The 21,436-nt window shown below is 33.8% G+C and overlaps 1 long non-coding RNA gene across 1 annotated transcript; it reads left to right on the top strand.

The window, feature by feature from the left end:
• The first annotated feature begins 402 nt into the window (after nt 1-402).
• LOC116657316 lies at nt 403-16,443 on the top strand. The gene is made up of 3 exons (XR_004312444.1): nt 403-692; nt 6,594-6,595; nt 16,431-16,443. It is a non-coding gene; the product is annotated as an uncharacterized LOC116657316 (long non-coding RNA).
• The last annotated feature ends 4,993 nt before the right edge of the window (nt 16,444-21,436 follow it).

Below are 21,436 nucleotides of genomic sequence, written 5' to 3' on the forward strand. Positions count from 1 at the left end.
ATAGAAATAACTGCATTCACCAACGACGGAAGTTATTCAGCCATGCTTTTGTATCGAGGGACCTCTGATCACCACAGTCCTGTCATCTGTCTCAATATTAGAAGTAAATTTCTACTTTTTTCCCAGAGGTTCTCTTATGTCACAACCGTTTACAGAAATCTCTGCATATACAAGTGTTATCAAGGAGGAAAAAATGTCAAAGGTACACACAAAACTGTATTTTTAAATAAAAAATCCGAATGCTAAATCAAATGCCACATAATAATAAACATCAAGTATCCAATGTGTGAAGAATCGTGTTAAATGTTGTGTTAATATTTTACATATTAACCCATGAAGTCCCCATGCAATATCCAGTTTATGAAAATCAGGACTCAGGATGATGGTGCTGTGCTAGTTGGATGATGATTGGAACCTAAGTCTGAGATCCCAGACTGCTTTCTCTTGTCTGGTTATCTAATCTGCCCTAACATTCTCCACAGCAAGTCTCTTTGGATGAAAATGAAAAAGGAAACCACTGGAAAATCTCACCAAGTTCAAACTAGATTACCGACACAGAAAATGAATTTCAGAAGATAAAACTTTGAGGCTCTGTTTAGTAATCCAAAGAGCACTGGCTTTAGAGTCACACATATCTTAATGAGATTCCCCGCTGCATCAGTCAGATGAGCTGGGTGAATGTGGGTAAATTAGTCAGCCAACATGGGCCTCAGTGCTATCATCTGTAGCACGGTTAAGAGAATTAAAAATGAAATTGCCTATAAAGCCTCTAGTGCAGACCCAGGTAATAATGAGTGCTCATCAGCAGGTTAGCATAATTGCTACTGCTGAAAGGTGAGCCAGAATAAGAGGTGAAGAGAATAGATACATCAACACATTTCTTTTTCAAAAGCAACACGCAACTGAGCGAACAGTAACACTTTCAGACACAGAGTTGACTTCAATCATTTTCTACAATGGAATTCTTTATATATCTATCTATATACCTATCAAGATAGATAGATAGACAGACAGATATACATATATATATATCTTTGTTTTGTTTGCTGTTTAATTATTAACTGAGGCTCAAGAATGAAAAAAAAGATGAGAAAGGAAGATAGAACTGACTAGCTCTATACCACTCTAAAAATATAATTTCCCCGGGAAATTGTGACTAAAATGAAAATAATGCCATCAAATTAAATTATAATCAATTATTATCAAATCTATAGGGTTTCTATGACTATTAAGGACATTGTTTTGAAAACTAGTAAGGAAAGATTAAATGAGCCTGACCTTTGCAAAGTATTAAAGACCTATTCTTACTTTCTGTTAACAAATACAAAATGAATTTATGGGAGTGAACAGTAAAACGTGGCAAATTATAAAAAGTAGTGTGGGACAAGACAGAAAGTGTTTATTACAACACAGTATCTTCTTCACGTGCCCCCAAAACTGATCTCAAAGGTTTAACATTCTGATAAATACTTTCAATCATATCTGGCAGCAATTAATCATTCCCGCTACAGGTGGGACCACTGTCACTTTCCCTCAGACAGCACTTCTTGGGTCATGTCAGTGTCTGCAAGCAACACTAGCATCACTTGTTGGTCCTCTTTTCACACTAAAGCAATGATTTGAGGGTGAAAGCAAAGCTACAGTTGATAATTGGCAAGATATATTCAAGAGTCGGAAACCAGCTTCCTGGATTAAAACATCCATCAATGTCTCAACCACTCTCCCTATCTGTCTCTCTTTAAGACATTTTTGTTAAAAAAATGAGTATCTGAGAAGAACTTTTTAAATCTTTGATATTTAGACACATAATGCAGAGAAAAGTACCTAATGTAAAGAAAATTATTTCAGTTTCTTTTCTTCTACTTTCATTGTCATTGAAATTGAATCAGTATTGTGATTCTAACATTTTCGCTCTAACTTTAACTATTTAATATTGTGTTTCTATAAAAATATAATAAGGAGATTATTAAAATGATTGGAATTCCTTCTATGTATGCAAATCATAATGAATATAGTTTTATCAAATCCTTAAATCACGTACAGGAGAAATTCATAACTGTTCCTTATCATAGTAAGTAATAACCTCACACACACAAACATACACATACCTTCTCCATTAGAACACAGACAAAAATTTTCAAAAGCGTCACAAGGCAGAAACTTTCTTTTCACAGAGAAATATATTTGAGTAACACTCTTATTTAAACACTGCTATTCGTATTACTGTTTACTGAGGTGAAACAGATGTCAGTATTTTCACCTCATTTTAATAGCCATAATTATATTATTTTCATTGAACTTTATTATGCACAAAGTTTCTTTATAAATATAAATAAATATCATCACTCATGACCCTTATAATTTGGAAGTAGGCAGGGTAGAATCATTCTTTCTAGTTTATAGACAATGAATCTGGGGGTTTAGACAGTCAGGAGGTGTGTAGGTAGCAGTGCTGAAATGATAATCCACTTCTGATTCTCTTATCACTGCTCCTTTTCCTTTATCCAATGATCTGCTAAGCTACAGTGACCTTTAAAATACTTCTCAAGCTAAAATAGAATATTTATAAGAATAAGAAAATTTAACATGCCAAAACAAGAACGTGTCAGGCACTAGTGAGACACCTAGACCCAAGGATAGATGGAATGCAATTCAAGTTCTCAATAACTTCAAGGTCTATTGGGAGAAAAAAAAATTATATTTAAAGAAATTACAACACAACAATATATTGAGAAAATGCAACTATTTAGGACATGTCTCATAATGGCAGGAGATGAGGACTGATGCACAGCCAGGACATGGAAAGCCTTGAATACCAATCCAAAGGATTTGATTTTTTTTCCCTTAAAGAGTACAAATGAAATTAAGCAGGATAGTAATGAAATAAGACTTTCATTTTCAAAGTCTGTATCAGCAGTAGTATAGAGAATAGATTGGAGGGATAAGAGGAGAGAGTTCAGAGGCTATTTTAAAAATCCAGAACAAAGAGAGAAAACAGAGTTGAAGTAAATAACAGAAAAATGGGATTGAAATTATACAACACAAAACCAATTAAATATTAAAAATAATGAATGACTGCCAACACGTTTATAGAGAAAATGGTAGATGGTGGTACCATTCAACAAAATACATAATATATAACAAAATACAAGTCTCATGGGAGAATGAAGAAAGGTATTTCATCACCATCTGGTCACTCAGAGTTTGAAGGGCACAGGGACAGTGAACAACAAACCCCCCATAAAAAGCTAAACTGGGGAGAGAGGGATCCCTGAGAGATTGGCTTTAGTAGAAGGAACTGCAAATCTGAAAATCAAACACCCAGTTTCTAGATTTTTTTCAAAAAAAAAAAAGCACAAAAGAGGAGGAAATAATTCAACCACACTCCTCGAAGGCCAAACTACTAAGTTCCAAGTCATGCATATTTTCATCTACGGCTGTTATTTAAAACACCAAATAGAATACAATGAATAGAAATCAGTGATTTAGGGTCCTTCTTATGAGCGTATATTTGCTAAAGAGAGAGATACCTAGACACTTAGAAAATATGAACCAATATTTTCCTACCTCCTTTAATAGAATTAGAATTAGTGGGGGCTAATGGATAACAAATGGAAAACTATGAATGGTTTTTCCTTTACCATAAAAAAAATTCAAATCTGCAATATTTGAAACCTAGAGAACAGTATGGTCTATAACTGTCACTAAGATACCCAGTAAAACATTGAAAAAGTATGAGTCATTGGATCCTTTAATGACACCAACTAAGACAGATTAAATTTCCTTTTCACCACCCCCCAGAACCCCCAAAGATCCAATTTATTTTAGGTGAATCTTGTAACCAACTATATGTGTAAAGAATACCATACAATTAAATTTTTGTGGCCTACTCAAGTAATACACAAAACATCTTATAGTTAGCTTTTTAGAGGGTAAAAGTAATTTTCTCTAAGACAGAAATATGGTTGCTTTCTGAGAGTTTAACTGGTTAAAATAAATTTTACTTAAAATATAACATTAGCTATCTACTGTAGTGGGGATAAGCTCTCTCTCTGGTACAGTTAAAATACAAAGAAAAAGAACTTGAAATAGAATCAAAACATAACCACGTAAAACACACTATATTGTGTATAAAGAATAAATTAAAAGGAGGGGAGTGGAATACATAAGACCTACATGGACGGGACCTATAGTCCGATATGATTTAAAGATAATTGATTAATTGGACAAACTGGAATCATCCCATTTAAAAAAAATAAATATAGGCAAATTGGAAAAAGAGACATAGTGATTGGTTTCAAGTCTATTGCCAAAATGATTAATATGATCAAAAGCATTAATAATGTTCCCTATCTTACCAAATTAAAATACATAGAGACCCAAATACAGGAATTTGTTTGAAAGCTATGGTATATTTTAATTCACATAGTTGAAGAGGAAATTAAGAGAAAGGGCTCTGAACTCTAATGATCCAGGATGACGTGAATAAAATTCAACTGGCAGGTTTCTCATTAATGAGTTTTTGAACTACTAAAAACAGAATTTGAATTTTCCATGCAAAAACTTACCACCAGTTATCAGAAAAACAAACTATATTCATGGGATTTTGTATAACAAAAAGATTGCATAATGAAAAGCATGCAACATTTTAAATAAACTCAAATACGTACGTGGTATTATTGGAATCCTAGCCCCACTCTTACTAGTTATGAGTGATTCTCTAAGACTAATTTTCTCATTTGTTAAATAGGAACAATAATAACTACCTTGAAGAGTTGTTATTGGATTGGAAATCACAAAGGTGTAGTACAAAGCAAATTTCCTGGTACTTAAAACACTCTCAAAAACAGACAGAAAATGCAAAAGTTTCACATTAGAGTCTTGCACTACCACAGACATATCACTTCCCTTCAAATAGTTTATAAACAGCAAGTTGTGTGACACCATGCTATTCCTGTTCCCTATGAAATTCTTCCCCATAAATCCACATGACCTACTCAATCACATCCTTTAAGTCTTTGCTCAAAAACGACCTTATCAATGCCTATCTTGAATTCTGAAATTTACTCACCCATTTCCACCCTTAGTATCCATCATTCCTCTGAATTTGGTCTTTTTTCTTTCTTTTTTCCCATAGCTGTTATCTCTACTTAACATACAATGTATTTTAACTATTCATTACATTTATTAATTTCTACCTATACCTATTCATTATATTTATTCATTTCATCTACAATTCCTTTCTAGACTATAGACTTCAAATATCAGATTTATTTTGCTGTTTTGTTTTGTTCACTGATGTGTCCTAACATGTAGCATAGTGTCTGATACATGATATGTATTCCAAAATATTGGCATTTGAATGAATACACTAATTAATTAGATAATCCCTGGTTCTAAAAAAAACACAATTCCAAAGTTTATGAATAAACAAATACTAGAATGATAACTTCTCAAAAGGAAAAGAAAAAAGCGTCCTAATCTAATTTGAAATCATTATCTATCCTCCAATAGAATTAACAATAGCCACTTGTGCAACATCACTAGGTAATTCCGTGTATTTTACCTAACTCATTGAACTGCTTTTTGAAAATTCTCTCTACATCTTTATATTTGGAGATACTATTTAATGTGTCAATGGCTCTTATCTATATAGTTTTTCAGAGTACTTTTTTGCTAAATAAAATATTAGAAGGATTTTCATGACAAGAACTGTGTGGTTGAGAGCAAAAGATATAATGTTATAAAAGGTTTTAGATATTCAAACGCAGACATTCATATTCATCTGTCTTTCCAATTTATCTGTGAGATGTAAGACCTGTACTCTCCTTGGATTCCATGGAATTGATTTTATTGCTTTTTAGCACAGTGCTGTATCTCAAATATGCTTTGCCTTTACTTTGAAAAGATGCCACACCGGGATGTGCCTTGCATTTACTCAATGTAGGGGAAAAGGAACACTTAGAGATGCTAGAGACATTTATATTTAGGGCTCCTCATCAAATATTGCATTTAGGATAGCTGTACTTCTCCTTATCCCTGACCCCTTTAAGCAGGCTTAATTTATTTTTTGGCCTGGAGGAAAGATTAGCTTCAGCTAAATCACAGATATACTTCTTAGAGAAACAAATGTTTCACAGAGTTCCCAGAACTGGCAGATTCCGGATCTCTTTATTCTCTGAAATCTGACAGAATTCAAGTTCAAAGAAATGAGAATATAAGGCAGAGCTCATTTTATTGAGAATAACACAGAAGTTGATCTATGTCTAGTTTATACATAACTATGAACACTGAAATCTGAAATAATTGTTCAGACATTTTATTCTCTTAAATTCAGTTAAACATAGCAATTTTATAAATGAATGGATTTTACACATAATAAAGCATGATTTATTCTGAAATGAGCAGTGAATGCTTACTACACCCAAGGCTCTCCCACTGTTCCCAGGTAATAAAAAGTTGAATAAGAAACAATCCTGATACTTGATAAGTTTACTATTTTTAATAAACCAAAGCAAAAATTAGGATTACAGGAAGTACAAAAGAAGGACTGCTTAATTCTGATTATAGGGATGAGGGAAAACTTTCAAAAGGAGTTTGTACTTGATGAGGCCTTGAAGAATCTTTATGATTTTGTTGAATGAGGTAAAAGGAGTCTAAAGTAACTAACATGAAAAAGGCATATAAGCATAAAATTGCACAGATTACTAGAGGATTTCATAGGTGCCTGTTGTGACTGAACTTCAGTGTCAGGCGATTTGGGGGCAAGAAAGAGCTGGTAAAAAATGAGAGAATTGTTTAAGCCATATATATTTAGCATCTTAAATGACAAAGTTAAAACTTTAGATTTTACTGTGTTTGCCATGGAAACTTTGAACCATCTGAAGAGTGTCAAAATTCAGAAAGATGTTTGTTATTTTACACAAAAGTATAGGACTAGAGTATGAATCAAAATGTTAAATAGAATGATTATATAACTAAATATATTGCTGTAGTAATTGTGGCAAGATGTCATATTTTTCATTTTTGCCACCCTCACTTATAATTAAGATAACTAAATTATAGCCCATGAATATCCTTTCAGTAAATAAATCTGTCTCTGAAGTCACCCTGAAGATACTGCTTTCTTGATTTTAGGAAACTAAAGATATAATTAATTACTCATGCAAGGCAAGAATATTAACCTAGTGCTAGAGACAGCAGAGTACCCAAACAGAAGTAGGTAAAGCTCTATGTGAACGGAGAATGAAGAGAGAAATTTTCAAACTGGAATGACAGCAATTCTTAATGACAGATTACAGATGTTCAGTATGAAGTCAGACTGTTAAAATTTGAATTTATTTTAAAATGCTGTGTACAATAGAACCTAAAAACTGAAATCCTTAGGAATAAGCCTAAAATTTTTTTTTTAAAAACACTGATCTCCAAGGACAACTAGAAAAATTGTTCAGAGAAATTAAGGAAAACTTTAAACATCTGACAAAAAAAAATTGAGAAAAAAAAAGGTATTTATGATTAGATCCCAAAAGTGTAAAATAGCAATTCTCTGAAGTTGGTCTATAGATTCAACATAATCCCAATTCAATATAACTCAATATAATATAATCAAAACATCATAATTTTTTGTGTGTGAGACTAAACATACTTATTTAAAAATTTTAACAAGAAAGATCCTTCTAAGAAGAAAACATGGAAGAATTGCTTCTATGAGATTTCTAGTAATTTAAACAATGTGATAGGTAGAATAACGTCTCCCTAAAGATTTCCATGCTCTAACTCCCAGGAACTGTGATAATATTGCTTTTTATGGGAAAAAAATCTTTCAGTTATGATTAAGGGCTAGAATCTCAAAACAGAAAGATTATCCTGGATCATCTGGGTAGGTTTAATCTAATTACAAATCCGTAACAGAAAAGCCGAGGAGTTAATAAGAGAAACGTGAGGATAAATGAATAGACAGAAGAAACTCAAAGCCTTAGAGGGACCCAACTGAACATTACTGGCTTTGAGGTTGGAGCCAAGGAATGCAGGTAACATGTAGAAGCCAAGAACAGCTCTCAGTCTTACAAGCACAAGAAACTGAATTCTGCCAACAAGCTAGATACCCCAAAAAGAAAGGCAGTCCTGCCAACACTTTGTTGTTAATGTTGTACAGCGAGACCAGTATCCCATTTGTGAGCCACATAACTGTAAAAATAATAAATTTGCATTATTTTAAGCCACTAAGTTTATGGTAAATTGTAACAACCACAACAATAAATTAATATAAACACTGTGATACTGGAGGAAAACTAGATAGACAAGAAAATAAAATTGAGAGTTCAGAAATAGTCCCATATATATATCAACATTTCATATATGTAAGAGATAACTTTGAAAAATCAATGAGGACATAATAATCTTCTCAGTATACAATCTAGGATAAATGTGTAACCATATGGAAAAATAATATTTGAATTTCCAAATATGTAAAGCGAAGAAGCAAAGATCTTAGAAGGTAATAGAGAAGAGTATCTTCATGATGTATTTAAAAGACGCCATTAAAAGTATGGAAAGGCAAGGTTGAGAGTGGGAGAATGTATTTGCAACACATAGTATTATATAATATATACAGAACTCCTGTACATCTCCAGGAAAAGTCAGACCTCTTTGATAATAATTTGGTAAGAAACTTGAACTTTACTAAAAACAAAATCAATTGACCAGTATACAGAAGGAATAGTCACTGACTTCATTACTAAGAAGGAAAATTCAAATTAAATCCAAAGCTCCTCTCCAAAATGAGCAGAGTAAGAGAAGGGGGTCGAGGAGGAAATTAAAGAGGACGGAAAAGAAAAGAAGAAAACGACTGGACTTCTGGTTTCTAAGTTTACATTAAAAGAAAAAAAAAAAAAAGGCTTCTGCTTAAAAGGCACTACCCCATCCTAATGACAAAAGCTGAACAGAATAAAATGTAAAACTTTTCTCGAATCTCTAAGAAAAGGGAAGACACAAGGCAAACTGCACCCCAAGACTGCAGAAACAAACAGGTAAATACCGGGAGTTACGACTTACCGGAGCAGAGACGCGCGCTCGGAAACGGCCGTCAGGACGGGTGCCGCTGTACGAAAACCTGAACTGTAAATGACTGATTGTTGCAGGCTTTTTGTGGATAATTCTGAGAGTTAGAATCTCCAGGAGGTCCCGGTCTTGGGGCAGTGGAGGTCACACACTTTGTGAGTTTTACCTCCAGGAGCTCAACCAGGTTCTCACAGTAAATAATGGAGAAAAATATCCTCACGCTTCCAAGAAGAGGAAAAGAGGAACCATTTTGAAACACAGCAGGACACTCTGTTCTTAAAAAGGCCTGCCCTCAGGTGAAACTAATGAACCGATCCCAGCCTGGGGGGATCATCAGAACCTCCTTGACCTGGGGAAGGGGAATACCGGACCCCAGCTGGCGCTAGCCTTCCACAGGGAGAAGGGGTACATCCAAGCCCAGCCCACTCTAGGCATCCTGCCCCACCTAAGGGGGAAGAAAAAAGAATCTGGGAAACTCCTGTGAAGTTCACAGTCCAGAGGAAGAGGCTCCTGGAAAGACTGCAACCTAATCATAGGACTTAGGATGATTCTCTTCCCCTACACCAAACCACCACATGACCAAATCCTAATTAACAACAGTTCCTTTATCATGTACAGCTGTCCAGGAAAGAACCCAAGGCATAACAAAAGGCAAAAAACACAAGTAGAAATTACAGAGCAAACATCAGAACCAGCTGTGGCAGGGATGTGGAAATTATCAGGCCAGCATTTAAAACAACTATCCATATGCTAAGGACTCTAATGGATAAAGTAGACAACATGCAAGAACAGATGAGCAATGTAAGCAGAGAGATGGAAATTCTGAGAAAGAAAGAATCAAAAAGAAATGATAGAGATTAAAAAAACTGAAGTAGGCTCTTGATGGGCTTACTAGTAGATAGGACCCAGCTGAGGAACAAATCTTTGTGCTTTAAGAGATACTAACAGAAACCTTAAAAACCAAAAAGTAGAGAGAATAAAGACTAAAGAAAATAGAATATTCAAGGACTTTGAGACAGCTACAAAAATTATAGCATACCTGTAATGAGAACACCAAAAAGAGAAGAAAGGAAAAAAGAAACAAAACAAAGAAAACAAACTAGAATTCTGTACCTGAGAAATTACCCTTCAAAAGTAAAGGAGAAAAAGATTTTCTTAGACAAACAAAATTTGAGGGAGTTTGTTATCAGAGTAAAGGAAAATAATATAGGTCAGAAACTTGGATTTACTTCGATTTACATAAAGGAAGGAAGAATATCGAAGAAGAAATAAGCAAAGGGAAAATACAAACTTTTATTTTTCTTATTCTTAACTGATCTAACAGATGACACTTTGTTTAAACTAATAATATTATTTTGTTATTATAAGTGACACTGCCTGTGAAGTGGTACAGTGTTATTTGAAAGCAAACATGAATTAGTTATTAATTTATGGATGTAGCTATATTAATTTCAGACCTAGCAGAATTCGAAGCAAGGTAAGCAGAGGTAATGGGAAAATCTCAAAATATTGGGAGATTAAACAACACTCCTCTAAATGATACAGGGTCAAAAAAAAAATTTTAAAGAGCTTTAAAAATATGTTGAATTAAATGAAAATAGGAGAGGAAAGTTTGTAGCATTGAATAAATAGATTAGAAAAGAAGAAAGATCTAATATCAATTATTTAGTTCCCATCTTAGGAAACTAGAAAAAGAACAACAAAGAAAATCCAAAGTTAAGCAGAAGAAACGAAATAATAAGAGCAGAAATCAACAAAATTGAAAACAAGAATTCAGTAGAGAAAAATCAATGAAACAACTGGTTCTTTGGAAAGATCAATAAAATCAAGTCTCTAGCCAGGCTAACTAAATAAAAAGGAGAGAAGACGTACATTAATGAAAGACTAATAGTGAATACTATGAACAATTTTATGCTCACAGATTTGATAACTTAGATGAAATTAACAAATTCTTTGAAAGATACAATTTGTCAAAACTCACACAAGATGAACTAGACAATCTGAAGAGGCCTATATTAATTAAATCAATCAAATAATTAGTAATTCTCCAAAACAGAAAGCATCAGGCCAAGGTTGTTTTACTGATGAATTCTACAAAACATTTAAGGAAGAAATTATAGCAATTCTCTACAATCTTTTTCAGAGAGTAAAAGCAGAGGGAGTATTTCCTAATTTATTCTGTAAGGCCAATATTATCCTGATACCACAACTAGGCACAGACATTATAAAAAAGAGAAAACTATAGACCAATAACTCTCACAAACATAAGTGTAAAATTTCTCAACAATAATTAATAGCCATGTATAAAAAGAATTACATATCACTAGGATTTATCCCAGGTATTCAAGGCTGGTTTCAACATATAAAAATTAATCTACATGCAAAAAAAAACCGAATCCAAACACAGACCTTTACATTATTCACAAAAATTAACTCAAAAAGGATCATAGACCTATGTGTAATACACTAGACTATAAAATTCCTAGAAAATAACATAGGAGTAAACCTAGATGGCATTGGGTATGATGATGACTTTTTAGACACAACACAAATGATGTAATCCATGAAAGACATAATTCATAAGGTGGACTGCATTGAAATTAAAAACTTCTACTCTGTGAAAGATAATGTTAAGAGAATGAGAAGACAAGCTACTGTTATCCAAAATATACAAAGATCTCTTAACACTCAACAATGAAAAAACAAATCACTCAATTAAAAAATGGGCCAAAACTTTATACAGACACCCCAACAAAGATAATCAGATGACAGCCATATGAAAAGGTGCCCCACATCCTATGTCGTCAGGGAAATGCATATTAAAAGAACAATGAGATACAATTACACATCTCTTAGAGTGGCCAAAATCCAAAACACTGACAACACCAAATGCTGGGGAGCGTGTGGAACAAGAAGTCTCATATTTATTGCTGGTAGAAATGCAAAATGGTAGAGCCAGTTTGGAAGATAGCATGACAGTTTCTTAGAAAACGAAATATAGTCTTACCAACTGATCAAGCAGTCACACTCTTTGGTATTTACCCAAAAAAGCTGAAAATGTATGTTTACACAAAAATCTGTACATGGATGTTTATAGCATAAATGCCAAAACTTGGAAGAAAACAAGATTTCCTTCAGTAGGTATGTGTATAAGTAAAGCCTGATAGATTCATACAACGGAATATTAAAAAGAAATGAGCTATCAAGCCATGAAAAGACATGCAGGAAACATAAATGCATATTATTAAGTGAAAATGGTTACACACTGTATGATTTTAACTACATGACATTCTGGAAAAGGCAAAACTATGGAGACAGTAAAATAATCAGAGATTGCTAGAGGTTGGGGGTAGAAGGGATAAACAGTCAGAGCTCAGAGGATTTTTAGGGCAGTGGAAATATTCTGTATGATGTTATAATGATGGAAAAAAAAAAAATATATATATATAGTTATACATTTGTCCAAACCCATAGAATGTATAGCAGTAAGAATGAGCTGTCATGTAAACTGAACTTTGGATGATTATGATGTGTCATGCAGGTTCCTCAACTGTAACAAATGTACCACTCTGGTGGGAGCTGCTGCTAACGCGGGAGACTATGTATGTGTGGAGTATATGAAGATATATGACACATCTCTGTAGCTTCCCCTCAATTTTGCTGTGAATCTAAAACTGCTCCAAATAAATAATCTTTAAAATAAATAAATAAACAAATAAGCATGGATTAACCAACAGAAATTCAATAATGTTTACTGCAAACTGAAAAAAAATACTGATAAAACCAAATGTGGTTGATGAAGTGGAGCAATTTTGTCTGTTTTTTTAATGCAGGTGAGAATGTGACTGAAAATCACTTTATGAAAGTTTGTCAATATCCAGTAATGTGCAACTGTACACATCCTGTGGGCCCTCAATTCCACTCCTGGGTATTAACTAGTAGAAATGCATGCTATGTCATCCAGGATACATACACAAGATTGTTCACAGCAGCGTTGTTTATAATATTCCCAAACTGGAAGCCTTAAAAATATCCATTAAAAGTAGAAAAAATAAACAAAATGTATTTTATAAAGCAATGAAAATGAACATCTATACACTTCTAGATAAAGCGGGGAATTCTTAAAAATAAAATGTATGGAGTTAAAGAAACTGGCATAAGACAAAAGTTGAGTGTTTAATTCCCCCTTACACAAATTCTGAAACAAGTTAAATTATAATACTTAGAGACACACACCTATTTGGTATAACTATAAAGCAAGGAGTGATTACCATAAAAGTCAGGATAATGGTTACCCAAGGTGCAGGAAGGAGATTTTGATTTCAAAAGGCAATTAGTACCTTTGGCCATCTGAAAAAATTCTATGGTGTTTACATAGGTGTTTGCACTACATTATAGCAATTACATCTTATGTATTTTTATCTTTTTCTTTCTTTCTTTCTTTTTTGGTGGGTAGGACTCTTAGATATTTTTGTGTAGTGAATTGCCTTACACAGTAAAAATTTTGAAACAAAGTTAAATCATGCCTTTTCCCTACTGAAAGCCTGCAATGATTTTGAGTCTCATTTAGAGTTTAGCCCAAAGTACTTACAATGTGTAAAAGGACTTCACTTATCTGGCCAGCATTCTCTCTCTGATCTCATGTCCTATTTACTCATTCTCGCTCATTCTGCTGACCACACACTGGCCTCCTTGCTGTTGGCTGAACACCTAATTCCAATTTAGGACTTTTTTATTCACTTGTTCCTCTGCCTGGAACATTATTTCCAAAGATATCCTCATGGATTCTCCCTCACTTCCTCTGGGTCTTTACTGAAATTTCACTTTCTCAATGAACAATCTATTTCAAGTTAAAGAGAGCCATTCTGTTGAAACATCACATTTCTTCCTCCTTTTCTTTATATTTCTCCATATTTGTTATCACCATTTAGTTCAATATATGTCCCACTTATATGCAACTATTTATTTATTTGTTTTCATCATCCACGTAAAAAAAATGGCTACATGATGCTAGGAACTTTCTATTAAATCAGTAAATGAATAATTGAATATATGTATTATGACTTTCTCATGACTTCAAAGAATTCTGCTTATCATGAACAGAGATTTGCATGATCATCATACATTTATTTTCAAGTTCTACAACTTTGGCATGGCATATTTTTTAAAGTATTTTTATAAGGGATTATTTTATAATCAATACCTTATTTTATTTATTAGAATGTGAATTTAATTATTTGCTTCCCAAATCTAGACTTTCATTAAAAAACACAAGTTTATTGGAAGTAAAACCCTGGTATGGTCCTTTGAGAAAAAATCAACCATGACATGATTGTGTTACTGTTCCACATAAATATAGCATCTCGGCCCTTTACCGAAGGAAGGGTTCCAGTAATCTGGTCTTCATCCAGAGAAGTCTGTATTTAAACATAATGGGAATGCCATATATGCAAAGAAAAATTATTAGTCATTTTGCAGATAGAAGGAAACTTGGCAGATTTCACCTGCTGAGGGAAACTTTGACAGCTTGACATATTTTAATTGGCTGTCTATTCCAGGTATTGAAGTGAGCAAAAGAAAATAAAAGAATAAGAGGAAACTGGGAATAAGAGGCAAAGATATTCAAAGAAACGTTGAAGAAAAAAACTGGAATGATTGATGTATGGAGATCTGAGAAAGTACAAATGAAATTATGAGAAAGCACTGAAAGATATGAGAATGCTATAATTTACAAGACTTAAAGGTTGAGACGAATAAATTGTGAACCAGAGTGTGAATATCAAAAGGGTAAATATATTTTTGCTCAAAAGTATGTTTCAATAAAAATTTTAGTGTTAGAAAAAACCTAATTGAATCAGAGAGTAAAGATTGGTGTGGCAGGAAAAAATAATCAACATCTGTCACTTCTCTCCTTTTGGGGTGATATATAAGAAAAACAATAGAAGCAGTAGAAAATTCCCTTAGGTGCCAAGTTACAAAAAATCTGAAACCTGATATAAAAGTCAAATGGGCAAAAATATCAGTAGAAACACGGTCCAAAAGTGGCAATTTGAAAGCACTATCTAGGTTAACATCCTGTGTCTTGGACAAGGTCTAACAAAAGATAAGGAAAGAAAACTTTGCCACTTTGAATCTGAATGCTTCTGAGCTGTGCCTTGAAGTGCCTTGGCTGATGTGAAATGAAAAAGGTCAAAATAGATTTTACACACAGACACACACACACACACACATACACACACACAGGGGGTTGCCATATTTTATTACCCACTGAATTTTGTACTTTAAAAGATGGCAAATATCCAGGAGATAATAATGAAAAAGTACTGGACTGTAAGAGTCAAAAATATTAAAAAGCAGTCCTCTCACAAAATTATATGGAAAAGTGTAATAAAATGAAAATAAAGGTAAAAATGTTGAACAATACCTAATATTAAGTTAAATTTATAAAATTCCTTGATGGGAACCATCATATTCATCAGATACACATACTAAAAGTAAGATCATAAAACAAGGTACCTTAAAAAAATTACTAAAAAAATCCAAGTTAAATTTTAAAAATACTTAAAACCACTAAATCTGAATGTCATTAAAGTTTATAACGAGGCAATAATAAATCAGTGTAAGCCAGAAAGGCAGAAAATAATTATTGACTTAGTCTATGATAACATCCAAAGTTATGTTACAGCTTTCACCCTATTGTTTTGAATAACAACTAATACAATTTGTCCATGTGCACCTTAGTATAAAATGTATTTTATAGTATATTTACATATTAATAAATATACTAATTTAAAATATTATTACAGGTATACCTACTTTTGCTTCATTGTGCTTCCCAGATATTACATTTTTTCAAAAATTGAAGTTTTGTGGCAACCATGTGTCGAGCAAGTCCAACAGCATCATTTTTCCAACAGCATTTGCTCACTTCCTGTCTCTGTGTCACATTTCGTTAATTCTCATAATATTTCAAACTTTTCCATTATTATTAGATTTGTTATGATGATCTGTGATCAGTAATCTTTGGCATTATCACTGCAACTTACTTTGTATTACCATTGTAATTACCATGGACTGTGCCCATATAAGACAGTGAACTTAATGGATTGTTGAAATGACAACAGAATATTTAGTATATTACATAAACTCAGTTGATAAAGCAGTTGCAGGACTTGAGAGGATTGATTCCAATTTGGAAAGAAGTTCTGTGTGTAAAATGCAATCAAACAGCATTGAATTCTACAGAGAAATCATTCATGAAAGGAAGGGTCAATCGATACAGCAAGCTTCATTGTTGTCTTATTTTAAGAAATTGTCACAGCCATCCCAACCTTCAGCAACCACCACCCTGATTAGTCAGCAGCCATCAGTATCCAGACAAGATCCTCCACCAGCGAAAAGCTTACAACTCACTGAAGGCTTAGATGATTGTTAGCATTTTTAGCAACAAAGTATTTCTTAAGTAAGGTATGTACATTGATTTTTCAGACATGATGCTATTGCACATTTAACAGGCAACAGTATAGTGTAAACATAAATTTTATAAGCACTAGGAAACCAAAAAGTATTTATGTGACTCAATTAGGATCAATTCACTTTATCACTGTAGTCTAGAACCAAAACATGCAATATCTCCAAGTCCAGGTATGCCTTCACAGTACACTACTACCAAGTACAAACAAACAAAAAAATTAATTATTTTTATGCCTTACTTATGGTTCTAAGAGGCAATGAGATATGTGCCATGGAACAGAAAAATCTGACATAGCAGTACGGAAGAAAAAATATATAAATTTACAATGAATTAAGAGCTTAGTAAGTCTCAGGAATGCTATTAAGCATGCTCCATATATTCTTTCACACAAACACCTCTAAAAAAAAGGTAAATTTATAAGTGCATTAAAGTGATGTCCCAAAAGAGAACTATGAAGATTCAGAAGAGGGAGCTATTTCTATCTGCAGAAGTTTCTCCAAAAATGATCTCCTCTGATAACTTGCTTTAAAGGTTGGCCTTGACAAAGAGGTAGGATTTAGATATACAGGGCAGAAGAATACAAAATTCTATACTGGGTGCAATATTGTCAACAAAGATACAGAAATGGCCAAACAAGGGACACATATGAAAAGAGAGGAATGCAGGTGATGGGTAGCAGATGTGTGTGGTGAGACGGATGAGAGAAAAGAACAGCTAGGCTGTTCCATGTTTGCCATATTCAGTAACTAATATGTAAGACCATGGAACTAAATTTCTTGATTTTTATTGCTATCATTATGATTGTACCTATTATTTTGAAATCTATGTCTTGATACAGAACTCATTAATATTCCCATTGCTAAAAAGTAAGGTCAAAATATAGATAATGCCCTCTAGTCAGTACTTCTATGCACATTTGTTAAATTCTTAATTATAAGCAAAAGTAAACATGTGTCATATGTGCTCTTTTACTATTTTTTCTTAGCCTTACAATTTTTGATAGAAATAAAACCCATTGGTTTTCAATAGAAAACAATTGCTTTTCTCAATATTCATACTAAGGATTCATTCTGCCAGTGATCTATAGTGTACATGCTCTAAGGTAACCCCAATGACTCACAGCCTTGTATAATCCTTTCCCGTTGAGTGGTAACACAACTTCACTTGCTGCTAGCCAACAGAACATGGCAAAGTTGAAGGGATTTTGCTGATGTAATTAGTCTTAAGTCACTTGATTTTGAGTTACTCAAAAAAGAGATTATCCTAGAGGGGACTAACTGAATCAGGTTAAAGCCCTTAAAAGAGGGACTGGTGCTCCCTGAAGTCAGAAACTGACAATCCTGTTGATCTCCAAGAAGCAAACCACCATGCACTCTACAACCACAGGAAGTAAATTCTTCCAGCAATCTGAGGTAACCTGGAAGTGATTCTTCCCCAATGGAACCTCTGATGAAAATTCTATCTGGCTGAAACTTCTATTTCAACCTCACGAGACTATGAGCAGAGGATCCTACCTATAAGATGTCCTCCTTGACTAAACTTCAGACAGGTTTCTCTGAACCCTCTTCTCAACTAGACCTTGACCTTTAGACTTTCATGTCCATCTTTTCATTGCCCAATTCTAGCAAAAATCCTCACCCTTGTTGTCTGCCTACCTTCAATATCTGATTACCCTCGATATCTGGTTACCTTGGGAAGGGGATGGGAAGGGATAAACTTGGGAGTTTGAGATTTGAAAATGTTAGCCACTATATATAAATATAGGTTTTAAAAAAACAAACAAAGAAACAAGTTTCTTCTGTATAGCACAGGGAACTATATTCAATATCTCATATTTTGTAATAACCTTTAATGAAAATGAATATATATATATATATATATATATATACGCATGAGTGGAACATTGTGCTGTGCACCAGAAATTGACACATGGTAACTGGCTGTACTTCAATTAAAAAAAAATTCCTTAGCCCCCTACCCTTGGTATCTTATCATCCTGGCCTGTGTTCAGCAAGAATTCTGTCAAGTTGGTTTAGCCAGAATCCTTCCTTCTCCCTGATGTTTTCCATCTACTGACCCCTACCCAGCTTCCTGGCTATAAATTCCCACTTGCCCATGCTGTATTCAGAATGGAGTCCATTTCTACGATAAGGTCTCTTTTCCCCTATTGTAACAGTCCTGAATAAAACCTGTTTTTGCTGCTTTAGCTACTGTTTGGCTCTGGTTTTTCTTTACCACACCTAAAATTTTAAAATTTCTACATCTGAACACAAACTACCCCCTCAAAAACAAAAAAGAGTAAAGAATTTGCATGTGAGAAATAAATCATGCTCTCCCAAGTGCATACTCATAGAATACTGGTTTCCTCAAAGCTTTTCTGTATTGCGGAGTTAGTAAGTACTTCCTTTCCTACTTGTTTTTAGAATCTTTTCAAAGTACTTAAAGAGTAAAAAAGTGTTAACAAAGCAAACAATTAAGTAGCAATCAAAAACATTTGCCTTACTCAAGATATTCTGACAATGAGGATATTCTGACAATGTGCCTATGGAAATTTGAGAATTGACTGCAAAGATTTCTAGAGATAAATTCTAGTCTCTTTTCAAGGTACATAGGAATGATTCATAAAGCCTTTGTTCAGCCGTATTTTTTAAAGGACTGAGATTGATAAAAAAAACTCAAGTTTTTAATGCTGTTTTTCTTGACTTATGTATATTGACCGATTTGGTTTAACCTGGAATGAACCACCAAGAGTTAAATATTTCATATGGAAGTATATTAACTCTAAGTGGCAAGGGGCTTCAGGAGAACAGTGAATGATAAGTAACAGCATTTCCCCTTTGTTAGCCTCTCATGTCTATGCTTACTATCACGCTGAGTACCCAAAGAAAATGTGTTTGTGTGAAGAACCAAGATACTACAGAGGCAACTTCAGGCTCACTTCACAGCATCTCTTGCTGTGCCAGCCAGACAATTAAATCACCACATTCCCTTGGTGAGCTACCTGAAACACAGCAGTGCCTAGAAAATGAAATTGAATTTATCTTGTTTTTAACCATTTTCTCAGAACCACTTCAAGTCGGATTTTAAAGGATTGATTCTTAATGATTGTTTGCTTACTCTGCTATTATATTTCATGTAAGTGGGTTTTTCCAATAATGGCATACAACATATTTCACTAAACTGAATAAATCTTAAATGGAAATACAATTAAATAACCGCATTGATAAAACACTGAAAATAAAACAGAAAGTTTTAATGGCCACATAAGAAAGCAGCCCTGTAATATTAATTAGGGGCTGTGACTTCACAGTATGATGATATATTATGACTAAGATCAATGATACAGTGAAACCAAACAATAATGCTGAAATAATATTTGATTATAAAATCAAAAGAAAGAGGTTAAACACAGAAAACTTCATCCTGAATGCAGAAAAGGAATCTTGTATCTACTATTAACACCACATCTTAAAGGATAGTAAACATTTAGCCCATAAAGAGCATCTTCCAAAATGAAAGCCAGTCTGCCTTCCTTTTAAATTGGGTAAACCTAATGAATTATTCCAATAACAATGTAAAATCTCATCTACAGAACTATTATAATAATGATGTGAAATGGGTTATGGATTCTGCTTCTAAACTATTCATATTGCCTCATCTCTAATTCTTTTTAAAATTCAGTTGAATCATACCATACCAAAAAATTGTGTTTTAGTTAAAAAACTAAAGATTAATATAATTGAATTTTTTTTATTATTTAGACCATTTTTGTAACAAAGACATCTTTTTTCTATGTATACTTATATTTACTGTATGTAGATTTGTCTACTATGTATTATATGCGGTTTAATTTATAAACTAAAATGTTTCTTTATAATAATATCCCAGTTGGTTATACTTTGGTGAAAATCTGTTAAATATCTTCCAAAATTCACAAAATTTACTTAGAAAAACTCTGATTTCCTTAGAATATTCATATTAGCAAGTTAAGATGTTAACTTTAGTTATTGCTATGGTCTAAATGTGTCTCTTCAAAATTTCTATGTTGAAATCCTAATGTCCAAGATGATAGTATGGGGGTGGAGCCTTGGGAGGTGATGAGCGCTCATGAGTGGAATTAGATTTATGAGTCACTGAGAGGGCAGCTTTCCCTCTGCTCTCTGCTGTGTGAGGACACAGTGAGAAGTAAGCAGCCTGTGACCGGAAGAGAGGCTTCACCAAAACTCGAGCATGCTCACACCCTGACCCCAGGCTTCCAGTCTTCAGAACTGGGAGAAATAAATTTCTATTACTTATAAGCCATCCAGTCTGTGGTATTTTGTTAAAATAGCCCTGACAGACTTAAGACAAATTGTCTACCCATCCTGTTATTTTATACTTTAGTTATATTAAAGGATGATACTTGTGACATTATACTTTCCAAGGAAAGGCACAAGGCAATCTCCTATCGGACATGCTTGTGTGTAATGTGGCATTGTCACTCTCTCATCAAGAGATGGAGTCTCTCTCTCTCTCTCTCTCTCTCTCTCCCTTTTAACCTAGTAGGTCCTATAACTGCATTGACCAATAGAATACAGCAGAAATGACGCTGTGCCAGTTCCAGGGGTTGACATAACTAGCCTGGAAGCTTCCTTCCACTGCCTGACACTTGGAAGCTGCCTAACCTTATAAAGTGCAATTACCCTGACACCAACATGCTGTGAAAAGTTCAAAGTTCATGCTCATAGAGGGTGTTATCCTGTAGAGAGAGACAGAGAGACAGACAGAGACAGAGACAAAGAAACAGAGACCAGAATCATCAAGGTTCCAGACATTTGAGTAAAAACCCATCTAAAAGTGAAACCCCAATCCCCAGCCAACATCACATAGCTCAGAAAGAAACCAGGTAGATCGTTCTCTTCC

The sequence above is a fragment of the Camelus ferus genome, chromosome 2 (genome assembly GCF_009834535.1).
Source record: "Camelus ferus isolate YT-003-E chromosome 2, BCGSAC_Cfer_1.0, whole genome shotgun sequence".
In the NCBI taxonomy this organism is placed as follows: domain Eukaryota; kingdom Metazoa; phylum Chordata; class Mammalia; order Artiodactyla; family Camelidae; genus Camelus; species Camelus ferus.